Source organism: Cervus canadensis, chromosome 23 (assembly GCF_019320065.1).
Source record: "Cervus canadensis isolate Bull #8, Minnesota chromosome 23, ASM1932006v1, whole genome shotgun sequence".
Classification (NCBI taxonomy): domain Eukaryota; kingdom Metazoa; phylum Chordata; class Mammalia; order Artiodactyla; family Cervidae; genus Cervus; species Cervus canadensis.
This window is the reverse complement of record NC_057408.1, coordinates 21,231,092-21,255,894: the sequence shown is the minus strand read 5'-3', so window position 1 is coordinate 21,255,894 and position 24,803 is coordinate 21,231,092. Positions and strand designations below refer to the sequence as shown.

The following is a 24,803-nucleotide window of genomic DNA, read 5'->3' as shown; positions in this document are numbered from 1 at the left end:
CCAAGTCCACATACGAATTATCTCCGCTCAGAACTTAGTGCATACTCAGTAAATGCTTGTTGACTAAATCTGGCATTTTGAGGGTAAGGGTAATTGCAAACATTTTTTCCTCTGCTTTTGTTATACTTCAGAAGAAAGAGAAATCACTTAAAGGAAAACTGATGTGTGAGGCTCATTTGTGCCTTTGAGGCTAATTTTTTCATCAGCAAAGCAAGGATAATAGCACATGATGGCAGGAGCTTTGAACGGAGAGTGTGAAGGATGAGACACACATTAGCACCATTGTTCTCCTTGGTCTTTTGTCTCATTATCTCTGAGCTGTTAGGTGAGTTTTTCCTTAGGAAGAAAAAAAGAGAGAAGTCTACCAATTGCCAAGACAGAACGCATTCCTTTAAGCCTTGTTTTTGCAGAATGCAATCCTGATTCGCATTATCAGGAGCAAAACAGCACAAACGGAAACAGTTTTCTTTAATCATTCAATTCATCACAATGTTCCCTCAAAGGAAAAAAGTCAATAATAATGTTCAAATGCTCCAATTGCACAGAAGGAAAATACAAGAGTTCTTTTGCTTTGTATTCCTTTAAGTAGAGCATTCAGTTCCTGAAAATTGACCTTTCTTTTCCAAGTTCTACTTTGACAAGCATCCTCAAGATGGACGGAAGTAATCACATAAGACCCTGTTTTCAGTCTCTTTGTGCCTTTATTTTAAAGCAGATAGAGAGCTGGAAGACATGAAGTTTACATTCATTCAGAGGTGTAAGAAGGCAGATATTTTATTTAGAGACCCATGGGAAAGACAGGGGTGTTATGTTTACCAGAGTAGAGAAAAAGAGAACAAGTAATCCCAGGTCAGTAGTTCTCTGGGTGGTCAGATGGACACGATTCACACCAAAGCGCATGAGAATCCACCCTTAAAGGCGGGTGCAGTGTCTTTGAGAGGAGAAGCATTGCTTTTTTAAGCTTTATTGAGGTATATGTGACAAATGGGAATTGTTTTGTACAACTTGATGTTTTCATACGCGTCACATATATAATGCATTGTGAAATGATCACCATGGTCAAGCTGATGATGAACGTACCTATCGCGTCACATTCTCTCTTTCTCTTCCTTTCTTTCTCTTTCTCTCTTTCTTCCCTCCCTCCCTCCCTTCCTTCCTCGCTCCTTCCTATTCTTTCTCTCTATGGTGAGAAAGAAAACTGAAGACCTACTTTCCTAACAAATTTCAAGTACATAACACAGTATTGCTAACTACAGCCACCCTGCTGGACCTCAGCTCCCAGACTCCATTCATCCTGAATAACTGAATCTTTGTACCCTGTGACCACCATCTCCCTGACCCCAGCCTCTGGCAGCCACCTCTTTCTCCCTGCTTCTGTGAGTTCAGCATTTTCAGATTCCACCTATAACTGAGATCATGCAGTATTCATCTTTCTGGGTCTGATTTATCCCACCTAGAATTATGTTCTTCAGGATCATCCATGTTGCTGCAAAAAGCAGGATTGCTTTCTTTTTTAAGGCTGAATTATTAATATAAATACCTCACGTTTTCTCCATCCATTCATCCATTGAAGCAGCATGACTTCTACTGACCTCTGCCCAGCTGTGACTCCAGCCTACCCACGCTAGACAGACTACATTTCCTAAAGGGAAAACTCTACTCCTGACATAAAGTCTGAGTCCCAATTCTACTCCTACTGATTACTGACTGTGTGGACTTGGCCACCAGGGACTCGCTCATTGGAATGGGGTCAGTACCTTCCTAAGAAGGTTATTAAAATCACTATAGGAGAAATACAGATAAAGTTCTTAGAACAGGACCCTGCAGATACTGAGTTCTCGGCAGGGTGGGGACTGGGTGAGGAATGACTACTGTCTAGCTGATCATTGGTTTCCTGACTTCTTCAGCTTTGCGCCATAGGATCTGCCTCATTATCTGCATCCTATAGCCAACCCCGGTACTCGTCAGTGTTAATCATTACAATGACGATGAAGTTTCTCTCACACCTCTCTGCATCCCAGACCCGCAGCAGGTGTTCAAGTTATGCTTAGCAGTTTGGGAAGGAAGACAAGGATGGTAATACCCAGTCTCTTTATTCTTAAAAAAAATATGACATTTAGTGTGCCGACAGGTCCCAGATGTCAGGGTGCACAAGAACCAAGGGAGAGATGGTTAAAATGCAGGTTCTCAGGTCCCTTAGGGGTTTTTTTCTCACTAAGTAAAGCTAAGTTGGGGCTCTGGGACATTCTGACAAGCTTCAGGGTGATTCTCACCCAGGTATGTCAGCAAGAAACGCTGATGTTTAAAAAAAGATTTAAAAAAAAATAAAAACAGATTTTGTGCTGAGCCCAGCATGTAGTAAGTCCTCAGGAGGTGCCATTGCTGTGATTATTACTCTGTATCAGTTATCAATCGTAACAATGATGGAACATGACGAACCATCCCCCAAATCCAACTGCTCAAAGCAATAAACATTTATTTAATCAGTAGAGTATATATATGACATTTATTTAACTGGTATAAAAACCAGTTTAGGGACTTCCCTGCTGGTCCTGCACTTCCATTGCAGGGTTCAGTCCCTGACTGGAGAACTAAGGTTCTGCATGCCGTGTGGCCAAAAAAATAAAAACACAAACAACAACAAAAAAGAACTTTAAAATAAGTAAATAATTACCAGTTTAGCTGGTTTTCCCAATTCTAAGTGACCTTGAGGGAATAAGATTTTGTGCCATTCATTCATTAGTTCTATAGCTTACAAACTTTAAGACAAAGATGAGTTTTAAAATTCCAAACTATACAAAAATTAAATAATAATCAGATGTAGAATCTCTTTGGTTTGGGGATATATGTATCACCGATCATTCTCAGAATAGCATACAGATATTCCTCATTTGGCTAGTTAATACAGGTTTGAAATGGCAGCAAAAAGAAGAGACAGTCTATAAAAATTTTTACAAATAGTATAATTTGTATATGATTATATGAAAGATTCACATTTCTTGTTATTTCTTAACTGCATTATGAAGATCAGAATTTTAGCTAAAACAAACTAGGGAGTTTTTTTTGTAAGAAATATAAATTTCTCCAGAAAAAAAAATACAATGTTTACTTTTTTAGCATCTATTTTAACTTTTTGCAAGGAAAGTGTTTTAGATCTAGAGAGGGCTTAGAAAAGAACCTGCCTAGCAGGTTGCAAGTTACTGCAGGCATAAAAAGTATAAGGGAAAAGGTGTGTTCCTATTTTTGGACTCTATGCCATCTGAACTGACTTTCTTCAGCAAAGATTCTTGATGCCTATTTAAATTTTAAATAAAATGAAGTTTCCTTTTGCCATTCTTTTCACTTCTCCCACACCATTAAAACCTCAAGTAATAGTTAAAACTATCTCCTGATTGGAAGGATCTAATTTGTAATATAATCTGTGAGGAAGGCTGTGCAGAGTAAAGACAGTGCAAAACAAAAACGAGCCTTCTTAAAAAGACAATCATCTAAAGATTTAAAAGCATTTAAACAATTTCATGTAACATGGGCCACAAAAATGCCATTAAACTTGATCTGTGACAAATTGGCATGTCTTCAGAAAATGGGGATGCAAGTCTCATTACAAGTACAGGTAAGACAGATCCTGGCCAGCACTTCCTATTGGAGCACTAGATGATTTTTATGGTTCATTATTTATTCACAGCAAGCAGGGGATGGAGAGAGACCTGGCCTCACCTTGGACCTCAGACACTCGGAAATGTCAAGGAAGTGTTATGGTTTCATTAACGAGAGATAAAGAATTACAGATTACTTCCACTCCTAATACAGAGAAAGCAAAAGATCAATAGCATAGATGTATAAAATAAAAAGAAGTTAAAACCCCATAGTTTATTTTCATGATGCTTAAGGCCAAGCTATTTAAATAAAAAAGCACTCCTTCTTTGTCCCTCCCAATCTGCTTTACATAATCTATTTTTCCACGTACATTCTGAGTGTGAAGTACTGGGTTCCCAACTCTGGGCTTATGTGGGAGAAGTGATTCTGGACTGAGAACAGAGGAACTTCTCAAATGAGAACATCCTTCACCAGGGCACCAACCATTCTAGCTCCTTCTCAGATCATCTTGGAACCTTCATGGAATATTTGATTTCAAACAAGAGGGAATTTTAACCATTCATTATTTAAATATCTTTTTTAATAGAATATGATATTTAATCAAACTTTTTTAGGTTTCTCATTTTACAAATTTGTAGACAATTAAATTACTTTCCTTATTTTTAAAATGATACTTGGGTAAGCTGATGCTTTATCAGAAATGTGTTCAAGTTATACCACCGTTAACTTTGGAGAGCAATGCACTGTGCAGGAACATTAAGTACAACCCTCACCTCTAACCCAGAGCTGACATGCATATAACAGAAAATACCGACATCAGTGAAAGGTACAGACATTTCCCATGCGCTCCTGCCCCAACACGAGCATAACCTCCCCCACCGTCCATAGCCCAGAGTGGACTTCAGTTGCAACTGATGAACCTACATCAACACATCATTTGCCTGAAGTCCATCATTTACATTACAGTTCACTCTTGGCATTGTACAGTCTATAGATTTGGACAAAATATAACAGCATGTATTCACCATTATGGTCTTCCAGGGGGCTCAGTGGTAAAGAATCTGCCTGCCAATGCAGGAGGTGCAGGTTTGGTCCCTGGGCTGGGACGATCCCCTGGAGTAGGAAATGGCAACCCACTCCAGTATTCTTACCTGGAGAAGTCCATGGACAGAGGAGATGGCGGGGTACAGTCCAAGGGGGCACAGAGAGTCGGACAGGACTGAGCACACATGCATGCTTGCATTCACCATTATAGTATCATACAGTGTAGTTTTATTGCCTTAAAAATTCCCTATGCTCCACTCATTTATCTTAGCAACCCTGGGCAACCTATTGTCTCCACAGTTTTGCCTTTTCCAGGATGTCATATATTTGGAATCTATACAGTCTTCTAGAATTGGTTTCTTTCACTTAGTAATATGCATTTAAAGTCCCTCTGTGTCTTTTCATAGCTTGATGGCTCATTTCTTTTTAGTGATGAATGATATTCCATTGTCTGGATGTACCACAGTTTATGTATCTATTCACCTACTGAAGGAGACCTTGGTTGCTTCCAAGTGTTGGCAATTATGAATAAAGTTGCTGTAAACATCCGCATGCAGGCTTAATTTATGCAGACATAAGTTTTCAACTCCTTTGGGTAAATATCAAGAAGTGTGATTGCTGGATCCTATGCTAAGAGTGGAGAAGGCAATGGCAACCCACTCCAGCATCCTTGCCTAGAGAACCCCATGGGCTGAGGGGCCTGGTGGGCTACAGCCCACGGGGTGGCAGAGTCGGAAACACCTGAGCACACAAGCGTAGCATAACACAGTATTTTGTAGATACGAGTAAAAGAAACAAAAGAGCATTTAATCTATGATTCCAACTACACAAAATTTTAAATAACCTAAAACTAGCGTGTGATGCCAGTTTGGTTTTGATGATGGGTACTGACTGGGACGGTATGAGGGCCATGCAGAGTGCTGGAAACACTGTATTTTACCTGAGTGGAGGCTGTATGAATGCAGACACATGTAAAATGCTGTGTAACCATTGAGCTTAGGTTTGTGTGCTTAATTTTACTTACAACTCAATTAAAAAAAAAATCTAAAATGGAAAATAAAGGAATGGAAATGCAAATCATACCCTTGATAGCATTTCTCACCTGTCGAAAGTTTACAGACTTGATCACCTGCTCCTGACAAGTCTGAGAGTAAAGAGATGAATCTTTGTTGGGATTCCTCTGTTGGGATCTGTTGGGATCATGGATCCCAACAGAAGTGCAGAATGATTCAACAGCTGTGAAGGCGAACCGGTGACGTCCATCATAATTACAACTACACGCACATTTCCCTTTTGCCCAGGGACCCCACTTCTGGGAGTTCATCACCTGTGAAATGGTGTGTGGATAAGGTCATTTATTGCTGCATTGTTAGCAATAACCAGAAAAAGCCTGGGGACGTCCCAAATGTCCATCTCAGAGGAAAATGGTTAAACACATCCTGAGGGCTCAGCAGAACAGAAACATATTCAGCTGAAAAAGAGGGGGAGGAGCTCCCTGCACAGTCCCTGCAGAAGAAATAGTCAAGTGAGAGAAGCAAGGCCCCAAGCAGAATGTATGAGCATGCTACCTAACTCAAGAAAGAGAAAGTGGGTGGGTACACACTGCTCTGTTGAAAACGGATCCCCAGCAAGGCCGGCTGCAGAGCTCAGGAGACTCTGCTCAGTGTTCTGGGGCGGCCTGGGTGGGAGGGGGTTGGGGGAGGATGGCTACCTGTGTGTGATGGCTGAGTCCCTTCACTGCTCACCCGAAACTATCACAGCATTGTTAACTGGCCATCAGTCAGTCAGTCGGTTCAGTCGCTCAGTCATGTCCGACTGTTTGAGACCCCATGAATCGCAGCACGCCAGGCCTCCCTGCCCATCACCAACTCGTGGAGTTTACTCAAACTCATGCCCATTGAGTTGGTGATGCCATCCAGCCATCTCATCCTCTGTCGTCCCCTTCTCCTCCTGCCCCCAATCCCTCCCATCATCAGGGTCTTTTCCAATGAGTCAACTCTTCGCATGAGGTGGCCAAAGTACTGGAGTTTCAGCTTCAGCATCAGTCCTTCCAATGAACACCCAGGACTGATCTCCTTTAGGATGGACTGGTTGGATCTCCTTGCAGTCCAAGCTCTAATACAAAATAAAAAGTTCAATTAAAAAAAAAAAGAATATATTTTCCTATTGCTTTATTTGCAGACAGAAACACAGAACAACATAAGAATGGGACTGCCTGCATGAAGAGAGGAGGGTGAAAGGACAGAGGTGAAAACAAGACCACTCAGTTTGCATTTTATAACATTATTCTGATCTTCAAAGCATGTGTTTGTGTTTCCTGTTCAAGTAACTATGTGACATTTTTAAATGACACTAGTTCACACAGATCCCTCTCTTGTATCATACCCCTCAAAACTCAAACTTGTAGAAAGAGAACTTTAAACTTGAAAATGAAATATAGGAGAACATTTTTATAAATCAGAGCAAGGAAGGATTTCGTTAAGATACAGAGAAACAAATCAAATATGAAGGAAAATACTGCATTAAATTTAAAATATATACAGAAAGAAGACATTATAAATAAATTGAAAAGAAAACCACAGACTGTGGGATGATATTTGCCATGTGAATGGACTACAATGTATTTTTATATAGAGTTCCTTAAAAGCTCCATCAAACCAAGAGGTAAACAATCCAAGAGAAAAACAGGCAAAAATATGAGCAAGCAATTCAGAAGGAAAAAAACAGGGAGAAAGGACCAATAAACACAGGGAGAAAAAAGATAATAGTGCCCAATAACACAGGAAATGCAAGCTAAAACAAAAAATGAGACGTGGAAGACACCTGTCAGAAAGGCAAACATTTTAAATATGATAAGTACAAATGTTGATTAGGATGTAGAAAATGGAGTTCTTGTACTTTGAGAAATGATACCCACGATTTGGGCAACTTGATACATCTGGCCAAGTTCAAGTTGCACATAACTTCTGGTCCAGCAATTCCTCTTCTAAGGACCTAACTGGGAAGAATTCCCACACGTGCATACAGAGACTCCTCCCTCTAAAAAGTAAAAATGATCCCCAAAAATGACTTAACTACAGCTCAGCATGGGAATGAATGAATAAACTATCATTTATCCATTCAATGAAACTTCACAATGATACTACAGGTATCAACATGGGTTAGTCTTGAAGACATTTGGGGATCAGAAAAGCAAATGAAAGTTGTTAGGGAACATGTACAACAGGGCAGCAATTACATGAAAATTTCAAGCATACACATTTATAAGAAATCTCTGGGGCACATAAATATGGGACAAATTTAAAAATTATTTTAAGTAGGCTTAACACAAAAGAACTTAGAAACAGTAGTTGCTCTTGGAGGAAAGCAAGCTAACGCGATCTGGCCACCCAGTCAACCATTACATATTAAGGGGGCTTCCCTGGCAGTCCAGTGGTTAAAACTTCAAGCTTCTACTCCCCCTGTGCAGGGGGCACAGAGCGGATCCCTGGTCGGGGAACTAAGATCCCACATGCCATGCGGTGCAGTCATAAGGCAAATTATGTTTTTTTGATTATGTATTAAGGACTCACTCTGTGCGAGACACACAGATATAAGTGAAGTCATGGTGAGCAAGACAAATTTTCAAAATTTATATTCCAGGCCAGGGGATTTGAGTGAGACAGACAATAAACCAGTAAACGCCCAGTGATCTCAGTTGTTCAGGAGCACAGGGGAGGGGAACCATGGCTGAGCGTGGCGGCTCTAACTGGCGTCAGCAGTTGGGAGTCACGTGGTAAGTGGACTAGACTTCTACACGAGGTGTGCTGCAGAGCCAATGAGTGACGCATCACCACCGAGCCTTCTCTCAGCCCAGCGTCAGCAATCACACCCTGCAGCCGTGCTCACAGCCCCTGTAGACCCCGCACGGAAGCGCCTGAAGCCTGTCTGTAAACCACCTTTGCTTTACTCCAGCGTTCACAAGGAGGGGGGCGCATAGCCAGCACAAGGCCTCACAAGCCATGCAGCCTGGTTTCTAGTTCAGCATGCTTGGGTCGGATACATGACTTGGGTCGGATACAGAGCAGGATTTGCTCGCTGGGCTGCTGTCAGAACGCAGGTGCTGGAAGCTCTTAGCCCATCACAGAAAAGCAGGAGAAAAAGGATGCTCCTATTTGGAAGGTTTGCCCAATGAAATCATCTCCATGTGGAAAGTGATGCAGTTGGAGCAGAAGTGCCAGGAGTGGGCTCTAGAAAGCTGGGGTCTCTTCTCCTCTCCCCCACGTGCTCCAGATAGCTGGCCCTGAGGTCGGGGAAGAATGGAAAATCTCAGTTCAGTCTATGTCTTCCTGAGTTTTGGTCCTCAGACGTTTCTGGAGGTTGGTATTAAAGACCTTGAGTGTTGCTGCTTGAAAGTCAGAGCACTTGTCAGAGATTCCCCACCAGCACCACCCGCCTCAAACCACTACTTCAGATCTCTTAAAACCAGCCAGTTTAGCAACCCTGGGAGGAAGCCCCAGGTTACCCACTTGCTGTGGGTGGACGCATCAAAAATGAATCCAGGGCAGCCTTCTCTGTTGTTCGTGGGACGCAAATGGAGAAATGTGACCACAGTGTGGGGCTGTGAGCAACACAACAGAGCGAAGAGACCCCTGAGACCACAGAGCCAAGGTGACCCTTCAAGGATGTGGTTCGCAGCCAAGAATCTGGAGGAAATCTTTCTGGTCCCATTGTCAAGTGACAATGTGCATTTTAAAAGCTGCGCTTCCCTTAAACCTGGCACAGCTGTGCAGCAAATCCTGTCTTTATTGCATCCTGTCTGCAGACTCCCACATTCCTCAGAATTTCTGATCCTGCAAAATGCTGATTCAGGCTATTTTTTCTCAGGATATTGTCAGAGTTCCTTGAAAATAGTCATTTCCTGACTAACTAATGTAAAAATAAGACTTGGCAAAGGTAAAATATGGCAGCCAAGATACTGGAAATGAGTCTGCAACAGATCTCAGTCCTGTTCCAACTCGGGCAGGTCTGGCCCCGCACGGTGCTCGGGGTTTTCCGTGTCCGAGGTGACACCTCCCTCTTCACGAGAAGAATGTCCAGGTCACCGGGGGGCTGCTCCACGGAGACCCCTGGGATTAGAAGAAAGGCTTCCACGAGTGCTCCTCTCAGGAGACGAATGCAAGAAACTGCAGAGGGGGCTTGGGACTCAAACTTCCAGTTCTGAAGCATCTGAAGCAGAGGAGGGGGGTCGCCTGGCAACAACAGCAGTGAGGGGAGAGACAGAAGACTCCTGGGGACAGCACGTGCCTGTGAGGAAGGCTCCGGCCGGAGTCGGCCACTGAGCGTGCCCCTCACACCTGTCCTCACTCACCTGTCCTCACACACCTGTCCTCACACACCTGTCCTGACTCACCTGTCCTCACTCACCTGTCCTTACACATCCGTCCTCACATACCTGCCCTCACTCACCTGCCCTCACTCACCTGTCCTCACTCACCTGTCCTCACACATCCGTCCTCACACACCTGCCCTCACTCAGCTGCCCTCACTCACCTGTCCTCACTCATCTGTCCTTACACATCTGTCCTCACTCGCCTGCCCTCACTTACCTGTCCTCCCTCACACCTGTCCTCACACATCCGTCCTCACACAGCTGTCCTCACTCACCTGCCTGACTCACCTGTCCTCACTCACCTGTCCTCATTCACCTGCCTGACTCACCTTTCCTCACCTGCTTGACTCGCCTGTCCTCACTCGCCTGCCCTCACTAGCCTGTCCTCACCCACCTGTCCTCACCCACCTGTCCTCACTCGCCTGCCCTCACTAGCCTATCCTCACACACCTGCCTGACTCACCTGTCCTCACTCACCTGCCCTCACTCACCTTCCCTCACACACCTGCCCTCACACACCTGTCTTGACTCACCTGTCCTCACCTGCCTGACTCACCTGTCCTCACTCACCTGCCTGACTCACCTGTCCTCACTCACCTGCCCTCACACACCTGTCCTCACACACCTGCCCTCACACACCTGTCCTGACTCACCTGTCCTCACTCACCTGTCCTCACACACCTGTCCTGACTCACCTGCCTGACTCACCTGTCCTCACTCACCTGCCCTCACACACCTGTCGTGACTCACCTGCCCCCACATACCTGCCCTCACTCACCTGCCCTCACATACCTGTCCTCACTCATCTGTCCTGACTCACCTGCCTTCACTCACCTGCCCTCACATACCTGTCCTGACTCACCTGTCCTCACTCACCTGTCCTCACACACCTGTCTTCACACAGCACTGGTGAACTCACCTGAGCTCTCAATTGAGGGGGAAAGTACACAGGAAATGCAGGCTCAGTCTCCTCTGTGAGAACATGAAAACCAACATTAGGGAGAAGGGGGACCTGGGGAATGAGCTGCAGAAAGACCCCCTGGGCTATTCAAATTGGTCACTTCGTCCCCAGTAGGTCCTGGAGATGAGCAAACGCCAGCCTGTGAGCCCCACAGTGTAGGGTGATGGTCAGTTGGCTCAGTCCCCCCCAAGCAGCTCACCCTTGGGAGCTCTTCTAAGCAGGATCTTAGTCTGTTAAGCTGCACCTGGAGCCTTAGAGGAAGTCATTCTGTCTTTATTTCCAAAACAGAAGAGAAAGTAGCTGCATCACAGTCCCTCAGTGAATAGGAAATAGCTGCTCATTGATAACTTTTTCTTCAAGCAGCTTCTTTTTAAAGAAGGCAGGTGAAGAAACGTTCAGATCAACAGCAAGGGAGTAACACGGATCAATAAACGAGCTCTCTGTGGTGGTGGTGGGCAAAGCTGCTTTGAGTCACCAGCATCTCAAGCGTTTACTTTACCCGGAGTGTCTACCAGGCGCAGAAGATTTGAAATAGACCAGGAAATAGTTTACAACTACAAGAAAGCCAATACTTACACAGAAGGAAGAATTCCATCAAATTATGCTTTTCTAAACTTGAAATGTCCTTGGAGACACGATAAACCAATGAGAAAGAAAACACATGAGAATACTCACTGAAGAAAAAGCAAAAACAAGCAAACTAGTCTGCAGGAAGCCTCACTGACTTGGGTTAACTGAAAAGCTGGAACTAATTAGTGAAGGGCTGAGATAGAGAACCTTACCTAAGAATATTCTCATTAATGTTTCCTCGGAAGCACGCACAGACCTACAGCTGCCAACAGCCAACACGCAGTCCAGGTGACAAGATCCCCAGCGGTTCTTAATTTCGGATGAATGCAGACCCAAGTTTCTAGTCTAGAAACTGTGAATGAATTGGTCTGGACAGCGTCAGGACCTCAGATTATGTGAGTCTAGTTAGTGTGAAACCAAAGCTGAGAACAAAGGGATGTATCAAAGGCTGCCTGGGAAGCCTCCGAGGTTCGCAGTGAGCTGGCTGTCACCTCACCCGAGTCCACCACGGTCACCAGGCTTCTTGTGGTCACAAGCCAGGCAGGTCCCCATCCTTCACGCCCCTGCCCTCATGTTGCCAAGCTTGCCTCCGCCTGCAGCTTAGCACAGGTGCACCTTGAACCCCTGGAACTCGCCTGCACAGCAGGCCTCCTACACCCCATCACACAGCCCTCCCACACGTGACCCGGCTCCAGAACACCATCCTGAAGACCACTTTCCGCTTGTCTTTCCCAAAAAGCAGAGCTGAGAGATCAACTCCAGCCCAAGAACTGTTTGGAGACATGTGATCTCAAGAACAGAAGTGGGGAACCAGAAAGAAGGAAAACTAACAGGCACGTATGTGTTGGACTGTTCACCATTGTGGACATGAGTTCAGTCCTTCTGGGACACTCGGACGAGTGGTATCTCAGAATTGTCGGAACAGGAGAAGGTTTCTGCACCAGCTCACACTTCAGTTGTCAATTGTGATCCAACAGGCGTGACTGCCTCACACTGCTGGGTTTGCCCCTGAGTTCAGCTGTGATCCAAGAAGTCATTACCTAGACCACCGCCATGAAGTTTTCCCCTGTGTTTTCATTAGGAATTGTACAGATTCAGGTCTTATATTGAAATCTTTAATCCATTTCTGAGTTGATTTGTGTTTATGGTATTAGATGAGGGTTCAATTTCGGTTTTTTGGATGTGGACATCCAGTTCTCCCAACACTGTTTGTTGAAGACTGATGAGAATTCTTGAAGGCGAGCAAGCTGACTTCTTCTGGCCTTCACATAAATCTATTAATCAGTAATCTTACACTCTGAGAATATGCAAAAATCAAACCAGGAAGTAGTCAGGGCTTATTAGACACAAAATACTGCCCATGAAAGAACAGTAGAGACCAGTTAAATATAAATGTTTTAAAAAATAAAGAACATAGAGAAACTCAACGTCAAAAGGTGAAGGACAAAACCACCCAATTAGATGAAGAAGTGACCATGAAGATTATGAAGATTATGACCAGCATAACATCAGGCAGTCAGATAAAGACAACATCTGTCTCTATCGCCAAAGTTGTGGGGCCACAGTGCGTCTGCACAGAGTGTAGCCTGCAATTTACAAGGGGCCATGCAGTTTAGATTCTATCTTCCTTCACTTTCCCATTTCCTCCCATTTCCACTACAAAAGAGTAGCCAACTTGGGGTACAAAAAAGACTGATTTCCCTGGTAAGTGACTCCAGGTTCTTTGGTAAATACAGATGCTCTGTCCCTGTTACAGAAAGAAGTTCCATTTCCCCTCTGTCATCTCCAAATACCTTGCTCTTCTGCTCTTCAGGGTGTTCTGGCATAAAGGGGTATTTAAATAAATGCTTCTATTGCTATTAGGATGTGAAGCAATAAACAACAGCTGTGGTTACTTAAAGCTGAAGTAGAACTGAATCAGTTTAATTAATCACTAAAGACATTTACTGCAAGTAGGCTGCAGAGGCAAAGCTATGGTTGTGATTATACAAAACAGGGGAAACCAGACAATACTGCTCTGAACTTCCTTGGGAGTGGTTTGAAAATACAGAAACATCAGCCCTTCTCATTTGCCCTGGGAACTTACTGTACATATCCAGGATACATTTATTGAACTCAACAATGTTCACTGGGTAAGAAAGTATGCAAATCCTAAGACTTTTCAACAGAGTAGAGCATTTCTGACTCCATAATTCAAAATGAAGAGGAGAAATGAGTCTTCATAGAAAAGATTTTGAGAAAAATTGTGATGGTTTGTTAAACTGATAGAAGATGAGGAAGAGAAGAAAGGGATTCTCACTGTCAAGATTTCTTTAGGGAAAGTGTCTCATCAAAAGAACCCATTTGAGTCTTGGCCTTGGAGATATGATTGTCAGATAAACTTGAATTTCAGTGAGGGGAAGAGTTATTTGTTGTTTATCTGAAGTTCAAACCTAACAGGGCATTCCATATTTTTTTTTTACCATACCCAAGACCAAACCAGTCAATCCTAAAGGAAATCAATCCTGAATATTCATTGGAAGGACTGATGCTAAAGCTGAAGCTCCAATACTTTGGCCACATGATGCGAAGAACCGACTCACTGGAAAAGACCCTGATTCTGGGAAAGATTGAAGATGGGAGGAGAAGGGGACAACAGAGGATGACATAGCTGGATGGCATCACTGACTCAATGGATGTGAGTTTGAGCAAGCTTTGGGAGTTGGCAAAGGACAGGGAAGCCTGGCATGCTGCAGTCCACGGGGCCACAAAGAGTGGGACACAACTGAACAACACCCAATTTAGAGTCACTTATCTCAATTTAGTGTCTTGGAAAGACACTTCCAAGAAAGGATCGGGTTTACTGAAAGAGCTGGTACAAAGCTGAAGTATTTTGGCCAGTTCCAAAAATAACACCTACCGAAAACCACAAGAAGAGAAATATTGCTTGTCTGGGGGTGGAGTCAGAGCTTCCCCTTGAACAGCGAGTGAAGAGATGCTGCTGGGACTCCCAGACCCAAGTGTCTCCCCTGGGGGGACGGGGGGGGGGGAGGGTACCAATGGGCGGGGTGGTCACCTCCCGATCTAGGGGGCAGGGGAGAGTTTTCTTTTTGTTCCTGGACCTCAACCTCTAAGCTCCACAAAACACAACCTAAATGCAAAACATTAGACAACGTGGCCACAGGCCCTACTGGAGAGATGTAGGGAAAGAGAAGAAGAACCTGAGCCTCAGGGGGTCGTACATGAGCTGAGAAGGAGAAAGGAGGCGGGTGTCACAGGAGGAGCGGACCCCTCCACACCCCGTGACATTTCAGAAGAAGGAGACGACCTGCGGAGAGAAGTGGAGGACAATGCCGTCCGCTGAGTCAGGACACGTTTGCTGCGAAGAACGTGCCAAGGATGTCAACTCTTTCATCTCTCCGGCCTCCTAAGAGGCAGAAAACTTGAGGGTTAAGTCTGGTCTCTTAACTGGTCTCTTGGTTCCTACAGAGGTTTGCAGGGAGATCCAGGCACCTCCACTGGAGAATCACAGGTGGTGATGGGGGTGATAAACCAATGTCACCTCTGGGAGAAGTTGAGCCAGGGAAAGTCCCTCCCCGCCCCCACCCCCAAGCACAGGGACTGAGAAGGGCTTAAGTGGAGACCAGGCAGCCAGAACCCACAGCAGAAGGCAGCCAGGGCCGATGGTTTTATTTGGTCAACTTCTGCTTGAGGAGATTGCTGAACAAACGTCTGAAACAGCCTCCTCAGCGTCAAGTCCCAGTCTCTGGGAAGCAGGCCTGCAGCCACTACCTCAAGCCAGTCCCATCCGGACACGACCAGCCACGGTCTCCCTCGGACACTCTCTGCAGCCCACAGAATCCAAACGTGGTCAGTCAGCCAGGACCCGGGGACACTGGCCCGAGCAGCCCCACGGCAGCCCTCCACCCCTGCTAGCCCCGGGAAAGCCCGGCTCCAGGTACGCAGGGTGGCTGAAACAACGAGCGTTCCTAGGGAGGGGCGGGGGTGTGAAAAGAAACTAAAGATGATAGCGTGGCTTTATTTATCTAACGGAGGAAAAAGACCAAGAAAGCAGCATATAACAGAAAGTGTACCAAATGGCTGATTGAACAGATCTTACGCAGACAAACACAGTCAAAGTTGCAGCGGGCTTATTATCCTTGACTTGTAACTCATCAGAGGGGCCATCCTTGACAAGCCTGGGAGATTCCAGGCCTTTCCACCCCATAAGAAGGCAGCCCTCCAGCCCGGGCTGCTATGGAGAGGCGGGGTCTCCACTCCTCCGCAGGACTGGGCAGGGGAAGGACAGGCTGCCTGTCCCCCAGCAGCCCAGAGCAAGCCCTCCGCAAACGCTGCACTCGCTTAGCAGGTCACTCAGCGGGTCACTGGTGGGGCTCCAACCTGCTCGGTACAAGCTGCTCACGAGGCACTTCTGTGCTGTAGATTTGGGGGGGAAATAGCAAAGAATTTTGAAAACCGATAGCAGCCATCGCTGCAGACTGAGAAGGCCTGGTCTCCACCCCGTCCCCTCCTTCCTTAACGCGGCCATTATGGAGTCAGCCATCTCACTGGGGCAGCCGTGTTGCCCAGTCCTGTGTGCCCCTGGCCTGGAGAACTCTGGGTTTGCAAAACCACAACTTTCCAGAGTCTAACTCCACCTGAAAGGTAGAGGAGGAGCAGAAACTCGGGAGCAGCTGGCAAGTTAGCCGAGAGCATCGCGCCCGTTCCAAGACCATCGCCGTCACCTTGGAGGGGTCAGCAAGTCCCCGTGTCCCTGGCACCAGATTGCAGCCAGCCCGGAGTCAATGAGCAGCAGAGTCAGCGATGCGTCCTCGTGGGGAGGCAGCGGTCAGAGCATCCATCATGTCGCTCTTCCAGGCTGTGCCAGGGAGGAGCCTCCGAGAGCTGGAACCGGCCTGCCCCGGCCTGGGCCCCCGGCCCCCATGCAGCAGCCACTGTCCGCCTCCTGCGTCTCCGCAGGGCCGGGGTGGAGCGGGCAAACACAGGAGAAACAGGGCGCGGTCTGATGGAAAAGAAGACGAGCGATACAGAGGAATACAAATGAAGAGGCCTCTTCCCCTTGGCTCCATTTTCTGAAAATCACAGTTACCGTTTTCTGGTGTTTTTCCAGATCTTCTATGCTCTCCAAGCATACACACTTACATGTACCTATATAATTAATGGATCCTTACTTTTTATACAAATGATGCCACATCATGCAAATCTGTTTGCATTGTGTTTCACTTAATAGTTCTTGGACACTGGGAATAATCAACATAAGAATGATACACTAGAAAATATGACTCAAGACTGGGCTTCCCTGGTGGCTCAGTGATAAAGTACCTGCCTTCAGTGCAGGAGAGGCAGGTTCCATCCCTGGGTGGGGAAGATCCCCTGGAGGAGAAAATGGCTACACACTCCAGTATCTTTGCCTGGGAAATCCCATGCACAGAGAAGCCCATTGAGCTACAGTCCATGAGATCGCAAAGAGTCAGACACGACTCAGTGACTAAACAACAACATGAGTCAATATAATGAATTTCCCTGCATTCCCTGATATGGATACACCCTCATTCATTCAATCAGTTCCTCAGTCAGGAACTCTAATCAGGTGAACATTTAGGTTGAGTCTTTTGTTCTTGCAAACAAGGTTGCAGTTAAAAAAAAAAAAGAAGAAGAAGAAAGAAACTTCATACATATACCTTTGAGTTTGTGTGCAAGCATGCAAGTTAAATTCCTAGCTCTGGACTGGCTCAATCAAAGGATATATGTATTTTAAATGCTGCTGTATTTGCCAAATTGCTCTCCAAAGAGATCATAACTCTTCCTGTTTACCCATAATAATAGCTGAGCTCACCATCTAGGGGACGCCTATTCTGCCCCCAATGCAAAGAGTGTGCATCAGTAAAATGTAAAATCGAAGCATCGAGAAAGCTCACAGTCAAAATGCTCGCCAATAGCACTTGGCTAAATTCCTGAATTGCAGCTGAGATCAGACAGGCTGCTAGCAGAAGTAGTCTCAGACACAGTGTAAGCTTTGCTGGGAGCAGTGGGGCCTGAGAGCACGGCACGTGGAGGACGGTCCTGGGGTTCAGTGTCAGGGCAGGCGTCCCACCAGCTCCTGCAGAGACTCCCCGCTTTGTCTCTCGGCAGTTGCCGCCGTAGGTGGGTGACCCAGTCATGCCACCCCAATCAAGATGCTTGCATAACAGGAGAACAGTGCGATACGTGGACTGTGTACTGGGCATCGCAAATACGCACAGCTACCCAGTGCTTCCATCACCAGGGAGATAATATCCTACACGGAAAGCTTTTACAGCCTGAAGTTTAAACCAGACAGGATAGAGACCTCATGGGGACGGTTGCATTTGGTACACATAAAGGAAGACAAGAAAGGGGCTTTTTAAACTTTTCTTTTTTTGCCTTCAGAAAAGTAGGAACTACCCTAAATACAAAATAAAATGAATAAATAAAAGTTAATAAATTCAATTTAATTCAATTCAATAATAAAGCAACTCATACCTAAATTTGAGTCAAAAATCTGTCTCTTGATATGCTTAACTGGGAATGTAATTGATTTTCTGCTGGGCAGATAGGAAGCTGTCATGCCGATCTTTCATCCCTAAGATCTCTACCAAAGTTGGCAGAAAAGGCAAACAGTCATTACTTTATCCACAGACTGATCAAGAGTCCCATTATTTATTTCTTCAATCATTGAATGCAAATACTTTCTCACTTGCTCCATCTAGTGGATTATGTAGGCAATCGCGGCTCTGACTGCCAGCTTGAGGCAAAGCCCCAACCAGTGAAAAAATCTTGATCAGTGTACTAATTAATGACATCATTTGTTTCATTCTGATAAATATTTCATAACAAAACTTGCATGCTCAGGTTGAAATAATACCCACCATGAAGATGCATTTGTATTTCCCTTGGAGAGAAGAGAGATGTTGTTGTCAAGATAGCAAGGGGGAAAAAAAGACTGCCTTCAGCTTGTGTGGTAACCAGAGTTCCCTAAAGAATCCATCAAGAGTGTCATCAGAAAATGAATATGTGATAGTTGGCATGGTAACCAGAGCATCAAGGCAGTTCTTTACTGTCCGTGTTCACATGCATTTAGAATGCACATATCATTGTCCCAAGCAAGCAGGGAAACACTAATTAATAAGATGCCTTCTGAGTGTTGTGTACTCCATGACTCCCACGGTGCATGCCAGCTCTAAAGATGAAGGTGACTGGATAATTGCCCTGGTTTCTAATCTAACGATGTTATTATCCTCGCTGCGATTCCACGACCAGTTGTGTCCGCCATTGTCTCCGAGCATCGCAGAATGCAGGGAGTTGGATAAACTCAGGCAACATGCAAGAAGCAACAGGCTGCCTTCCACTCACAACTCCTGACACCGTGGATCACAAATGAGATGCAAGCTTTAAGCACCAAGCAATCAAGCCTGCATAGCAGGAGTCTAATGGTTCCCATAAATGGCAGTTTAATCAAATGCTTTATTCCTGCCTGAAGCGAGCTCAGCCATGATTCACAAGCCACACTTCTCCCTGTAGTATATTCTCCCTGGTGCAGCAACATCTCTCTCCGGCCCACTCGAGGCAAGGTCCCCGCCAACAGGGGCCTCCCTGCCGCCCCCCCGCCCAGGTGCTATTCTAAACAGGTGGCTGGAGTCAGCCCCCAAATCCACACGACAGAAATGGACCAAAAGATACCTTCCCCAGCTCAGTTTCTGACCGAGGAATCATGGCATCCATAACACAGTCAAATAAACTCAGAATCAGTTCCAACAGAAAATAGTCCTCGTTTCAGAAAGATACGGACTGAAAACAAAAGGGCTCTAGGAGTCCCATGGATCTCCTTAGTTGTGGATACTCACTGTTCTGTGATGCATCTTGGGCCACTTACAGGACAGGACAGAGGAGGAGTTCTGTGTGTTTGCTGGAACATTTCCGGATGTGCCTATATTAAACAGCAAAAAAAAAAAAACAAGTGGGCATCAGAAGATTTGTTTAGACAAACACATGTAGGAAATGACCACATTGGTATTTTTTGTGTTATGAAAAAACTGGAAGTTCTGAGGCTTCATATATCTAAGTGTACCCGTCCTCACGTAAAATAATAAAATACAAGAGACCGTCACCCAGAAATGCTCTTGGGTCATAGTATGAGTTTTTTTGGGCTGCCAAAACAAAGCAACACGGTCTGGGTGACTTACGCAACAGACATTCATTTTATCACAAATATGGAGAAGAGATCCAGGATCAAGGCATCTGTGGGGTTGCTTTTTCCTAAGGTTTCTCCTTGGCTTGCAGACAGGCTTGTGCCCCCGTGCACAGTAGCCCATCAGGCTCCTCTGTCCATAGGATTCTCCAGGCAATACTGGAGTGGGAATCTTCTCCAGGGAATCTTCCCAACCCACCAATCAAACCTGGGTCTCCTGAATTGCAGGAGGGTTCTTTACCATCCAAGCCAAAAGGTTCACCTTAACTGCCTCTTTAAAAGACCCTCTCTCCAAATACTAGTGCCTTCTGAGGGTCTGGGGGTTAGGACTTAAACACACATTCTGCCCATCAGTTGATGATTTATGTGCCCTGGGACATGGGAGAAGCTGGCTGAAGAAACAGTGGGGAGAAGATTCTTCTCCAGTACTCAGGGTACAGACACAGACCACCCTTCTCAAAGAGGGGCCTAGCAAGAAGCCTCAGGGGTCTGGTTGGAGGGTGGCAGCCTCGGGTGATTGGACGAGGAGGATCAGAGCACGGTGTGGTGGGCAGGATGCGGCTGGGAAGGGCGGGGCTCAGAGACAGAGGGGCGGAGGACCTTCTAAGACCCCAGGGGAGGGTGGTCCCTCTCTGCCAACAGGACTGGACTCCTCCAACTATACCTCCATCCCTTGGTGGGAAGACATAAGTAAGAACCAAATGTCCTCGCAACCCAGAGAACCACTCCACAAAGGGAGAAATGAATGAAAACACTCTTAGCATTGAATAAACCTTAAACCAGAATGAGACGTGCATCACAGGCAATCAGTTAAGAGGTTGTAAAGATAGAAAGAAATCTCACCTTTCGTGTAGTCAAGCATCTACAGCCCTTTACAAACATGTTCTCAAGGTAAACGGTGACTAGTCCTCAAGTAGAGGACTTGACAGTACATCGTCCCACACAGTTCATCCCAGGTTTGCCTGGTAATTAGGGTGACTATCTGTGTTAGTGAAGTGGTTTTATTCAGGGGAAAAGCAAACCTCTCATATCCTTAGGACAGGAGATGGTTTAGCAACTTGGAGCAAGGCCCATACTACCATTCTGCAGAGACTGTCAGACAGAGTATGCTATCTTCCTTGATAACTGCATTTTCAAGAGATGGCTCCCAGTCCTCGAGAAAGAGAGTCCTGGGTCCTAAAACTGGCTGAGAACTGTCTCATCTACAAAAGGATTTGTATACATTTGGGAGAGAGAAGAAAGTGCTTACAGTTGCACATTTCCTAAGGTGACTGATCTAAAAAGAAAAGAAGCCAGAGAAGTCTCTTCTCTTATTCTTAACAGAGAGCATTAAGTCTCTTATTTCTAATTTGTACCTGTCCTCATGCTTCCCTGGTGGTCAGTGGTAAAGAATCCACCTGCAATGCAGGCGACTTGGTTCTATCCCTGGGTTGGGAAGATCCCCAGGAGGAGGGCAACACACTCCAGTATTCTTGCCTGGAGAATCCCATGGATGGAGGATAGGATCCTCCATAGGATCGCACAGAGTCAGACACAACTGAAGCGACTTAGCGTGCATGCATCACTCCTATTAAACAAGGCTCTGCCAAGTCCCTTCAGGAGAGAGTGTTGATGGAGCCTTCTGGGTTCAGCCATGACCATGGATGCTGCACCCCAAGGATGGAGGAGATGGGACAAATAATCTTTGTCCCCCTGGGGGTCAGCGACACCCCCACACAGAGCTCCAGTGCACGGAGATGACAACACCTGTCAGCCACAGAAACTGGAGTGGGAATGGGAGGCTTGAACTGGTCAGTGATGGTTCTGCTATTCAGAGAATGGCTGCAGTGGTTAAAGACCCAAGCCTTAGGCTGGTCTGTCTCGGGATGCCAGATAAAATGAAACGGAGGGTGATGGTCTGGGGATTGTGAATCCTGGAATCAACCTGGAGTCACAGGGCAGAGCTGGGCCTCCAGCCAGTCTGTGCCGGGCTCCTCTCGGGGTCTGTGGGGCACCCTCCACCATCACATGTCTGTGCAGCTCCTTCCTGTCCAGGAGGAGCCAGAGCGAAAAGAAGGGACAGAAAAGGGAGCCAGCCACAGCCTCCTCAGAGACATCAGAGGCGCATAAATGAGCTGTGCTGAACCAGAGATATGCCAGCAAATCTGGAAAACTCAGCAGTGGCCACAGGACTGGAAAAGGTCAGTTTTCATTCCAATCCCAAAGAAAGGCAATCCCAAAGAATGCTCAAGCTACTGCTCAATTGCACTCATCTCACACGCTAGTAAAGTGATGCTTAAAATTCTCCAAGCCAGGCTTCAGCAAGACGTGAACCATGAACGTCCAGATGTTCAAGCTGATTTTAGAAAAGGCAGAGGAACCAGAGATCAAATTGCCAACATCTGCTGGATCATCGAAAAGCAAGAGAGTTCCAGAAAAACATCTATTTCTGCTTTATTGACTATGCCAAAGACTTTGACTGTGTGGGTCACAATAAACTGTGGAAAATTCTGAAAGAGATGGGAATACTAGACCACCTGACCTGCCTCTTGAGAAACCTGTATGCAGGTCAGGAAGCAACAGTTAGAGCTGGACATGGAACACCAGACTGGCTCCAAATAGGAAAAGGAGTACATCAAGGCTGTATATTGTCACCCTGCTTATTTAACTTATATGCAGAGTACATCATGAGAAACGCTGGGCTGGAAGAAGCACAAGCTGGAATCAAAATTGCCAGGAGAAATATCAATAACCTCAGATATGCATATGACGCCACCCTTACGGCAGAAAGTGAAGAAGAACTAAAGAGCCTCTTGATGAAAGTGAAAGAGGAGAGTGAAAACGTTGGCTTAAAGCTCAACATTCAAAAAACTAAGATCAAGGCATCCAGCCCCATCACTTCATGGCAAATAGATGGGGAGACAGTGGAAACAGTGTCAGACTTTATTTTTTGCAGCTCCAAAATCACTGCAGATGGTGACTGCAGCCATGAAATTAAAAGACGCTTACTCCTTGGAAGGAAAGTTATGACCAACCTAGACACCATATTAAAAAGCAGAGACATTACTTTGTCAACAAAAGTCCATCTAGTCAAGGCTATGGTTTTTCCAGTGGTCATGTATGGATGTGAGAGTTGGATTGTGAAGAAAGCTGAGCATTGAAGAACTGATGCTTTTGAACTATGGTGTTGGAGAAGACTTGAGAGTCCCTTGGACTGCAAGGAGATCCAACCAGTCCATCCTAAAGGAGATCAGTCCTGGGTGCTCACTGGAAGGACTCATATTGAAGCTGAAACTCCAATACTTTGGCCACCAGATACAAAGAGCTGACTCATTGGAAAAGACCCTGATGCTGGGAAAGATTGAAGGCAGGAGGAAAAGGGGATGACAGAGGATAAGATGGTTGGATGGCATCACCGACTCGATGGACATGGGTTTGGGTGGACTCAGGAGTTGGTGATGGACAGAGAGGCCTGGCGTGCTGTGGTTCATGGGGTTGCAAAGAGTTGGACACAACTGAGCGACTGAACTGAACTGAACTGAACTGAATCAGAGATACTGAGTGGAAGGGGGGATGAACTGGGAGTTGGTATTCATATTGATATTGACATATACCCTACTGTGTATAAAATAATGACTAATGAGACCCTAATGCAGAGCCCAGGGAACTCTACTCAATGCTCTGTGGTGACTTAAATGGGAAGGAAATCCAAAAAAAGAGGATGTGGGTGTTTAGTTGATTCACTTCGCCACAGAGCAGAATCTAATACAACAGTGTAAAGCAACTATATTCAAATAAAAATTAATTTTAAAATATTGGGTGAGAATTACATATTGTTTTAAGATTGAAGAGGAACCTTCTGATGATTACAAACACAGCTTTCAACATAAGCTTGTTGAATGTACACATTGGTGTAAAATGGAATTGCCACTTCTCAAGGGTGTTTTGAATAGGAATCACAGCTTCCAATTTATCTGTGAAAGGCACGACAAATGTTTGGAAAAGGTCAGGTTGTAAGTGTCTCAGAACACAGACAGTGCACACTGTTTGCTTGGGTTCCCCACGACGTCTCCACGCACTTGTCCTAGAACCTCCTTGGTGTGCTGAGACTAAGCCTTTGCAGAAGACCTTCCACCACACCAGCTGGGGGTCCACTCATGCGCAGCCTCCTCAGTGGACGGGGGCTCAGATCCCAGCTCTCCACGCATAGACCACACGGCCAGGGTTCTAGTGAATCAGGGCTTCCCTGGTCGCTCAGCTGGTAGAGTTCGCCTGCAGTGTGGGAGACCTGGGGTCGATCCCTGGGTTGGGAAGATCCCCTGGAGAAGGGAAAGGCTACCCACTCCAGTATTCTAGCCTGGAGAATCCCATGGACTGTATAGACCATGGGGTAGCCAAGAGTCGGAAACGACTGAGTAAATCAGGATGACAGCACAAATCATGAGGTTCTTGGAAGGACTGAGTGAGTGTACATGAAATACTGTCTATTCTAGGAATTATGTGTGCTCAGCCATGTCCAACTCTTTGCGACCCTATGGACCGTAGCCCACCAGGCTCCTCCATCCATGGGACTCTCCAGGCAAGAATACTGGAGTGGGTTGCCATTTCCTCCTCCAGGGGATCTTCCCGACCCAGGGATTGAACTTGTGGTTCCTGTGTCTCCTGCATTGCGGGCGGATTCTTTACCCACTGAGCCAGCCTCTATGAATTACAGATAATATAAAAGAAGAGTGCTTGGCAGAAAGTAAATGCCTAATTGGTAAATGGTGGGCATTATTAAAATTGTAAATTTCCTTCCATGTGGTCAGAGGTCTAGTGTGGTCATAGTACACACAGACATGAATGCTTTTGGAAGATCTGTTTATTCACCACAATCCTACCACGTGGCAGTCTGCTCAGACACCGAGCTTCCTTTCTGCAACAATCCTAACTGAAACACCCTGACAATGGACTTGCTTTCATCTTTTCAGAAAGCACATTTTTTTCCTGCTTTTGTTAATGGGGCTTCAGTTTCCTTCTGCTCCTGCTCTGACCTTCACTGCATCTCTGTGTTCAAATAGCCACTGTAGGTATGT

General features: G+C 45.7%; 1 long non-coding RNA gene across 1 annotated transcript in view; it reads right to left on the bottom strand.

The window, feature by feature from the left end:
* The window catches only part of LOC122425854, a 145,096-nt gene that overhangs the window by 52,393 nt on the left and 67,900 nt on the right, over nt 1-24,803 (bottom strand). Inside the window, exon 2 of the long non-coding RNA XR_006265030.1 lies at nt 19,406-19,488. This is a non-coding gene — a long non-coding RNA (uncharacterized LOC122425854). The remainder of the gene's footprint in view (nt 1-19,405; nt 19,489-24,803) is intronic.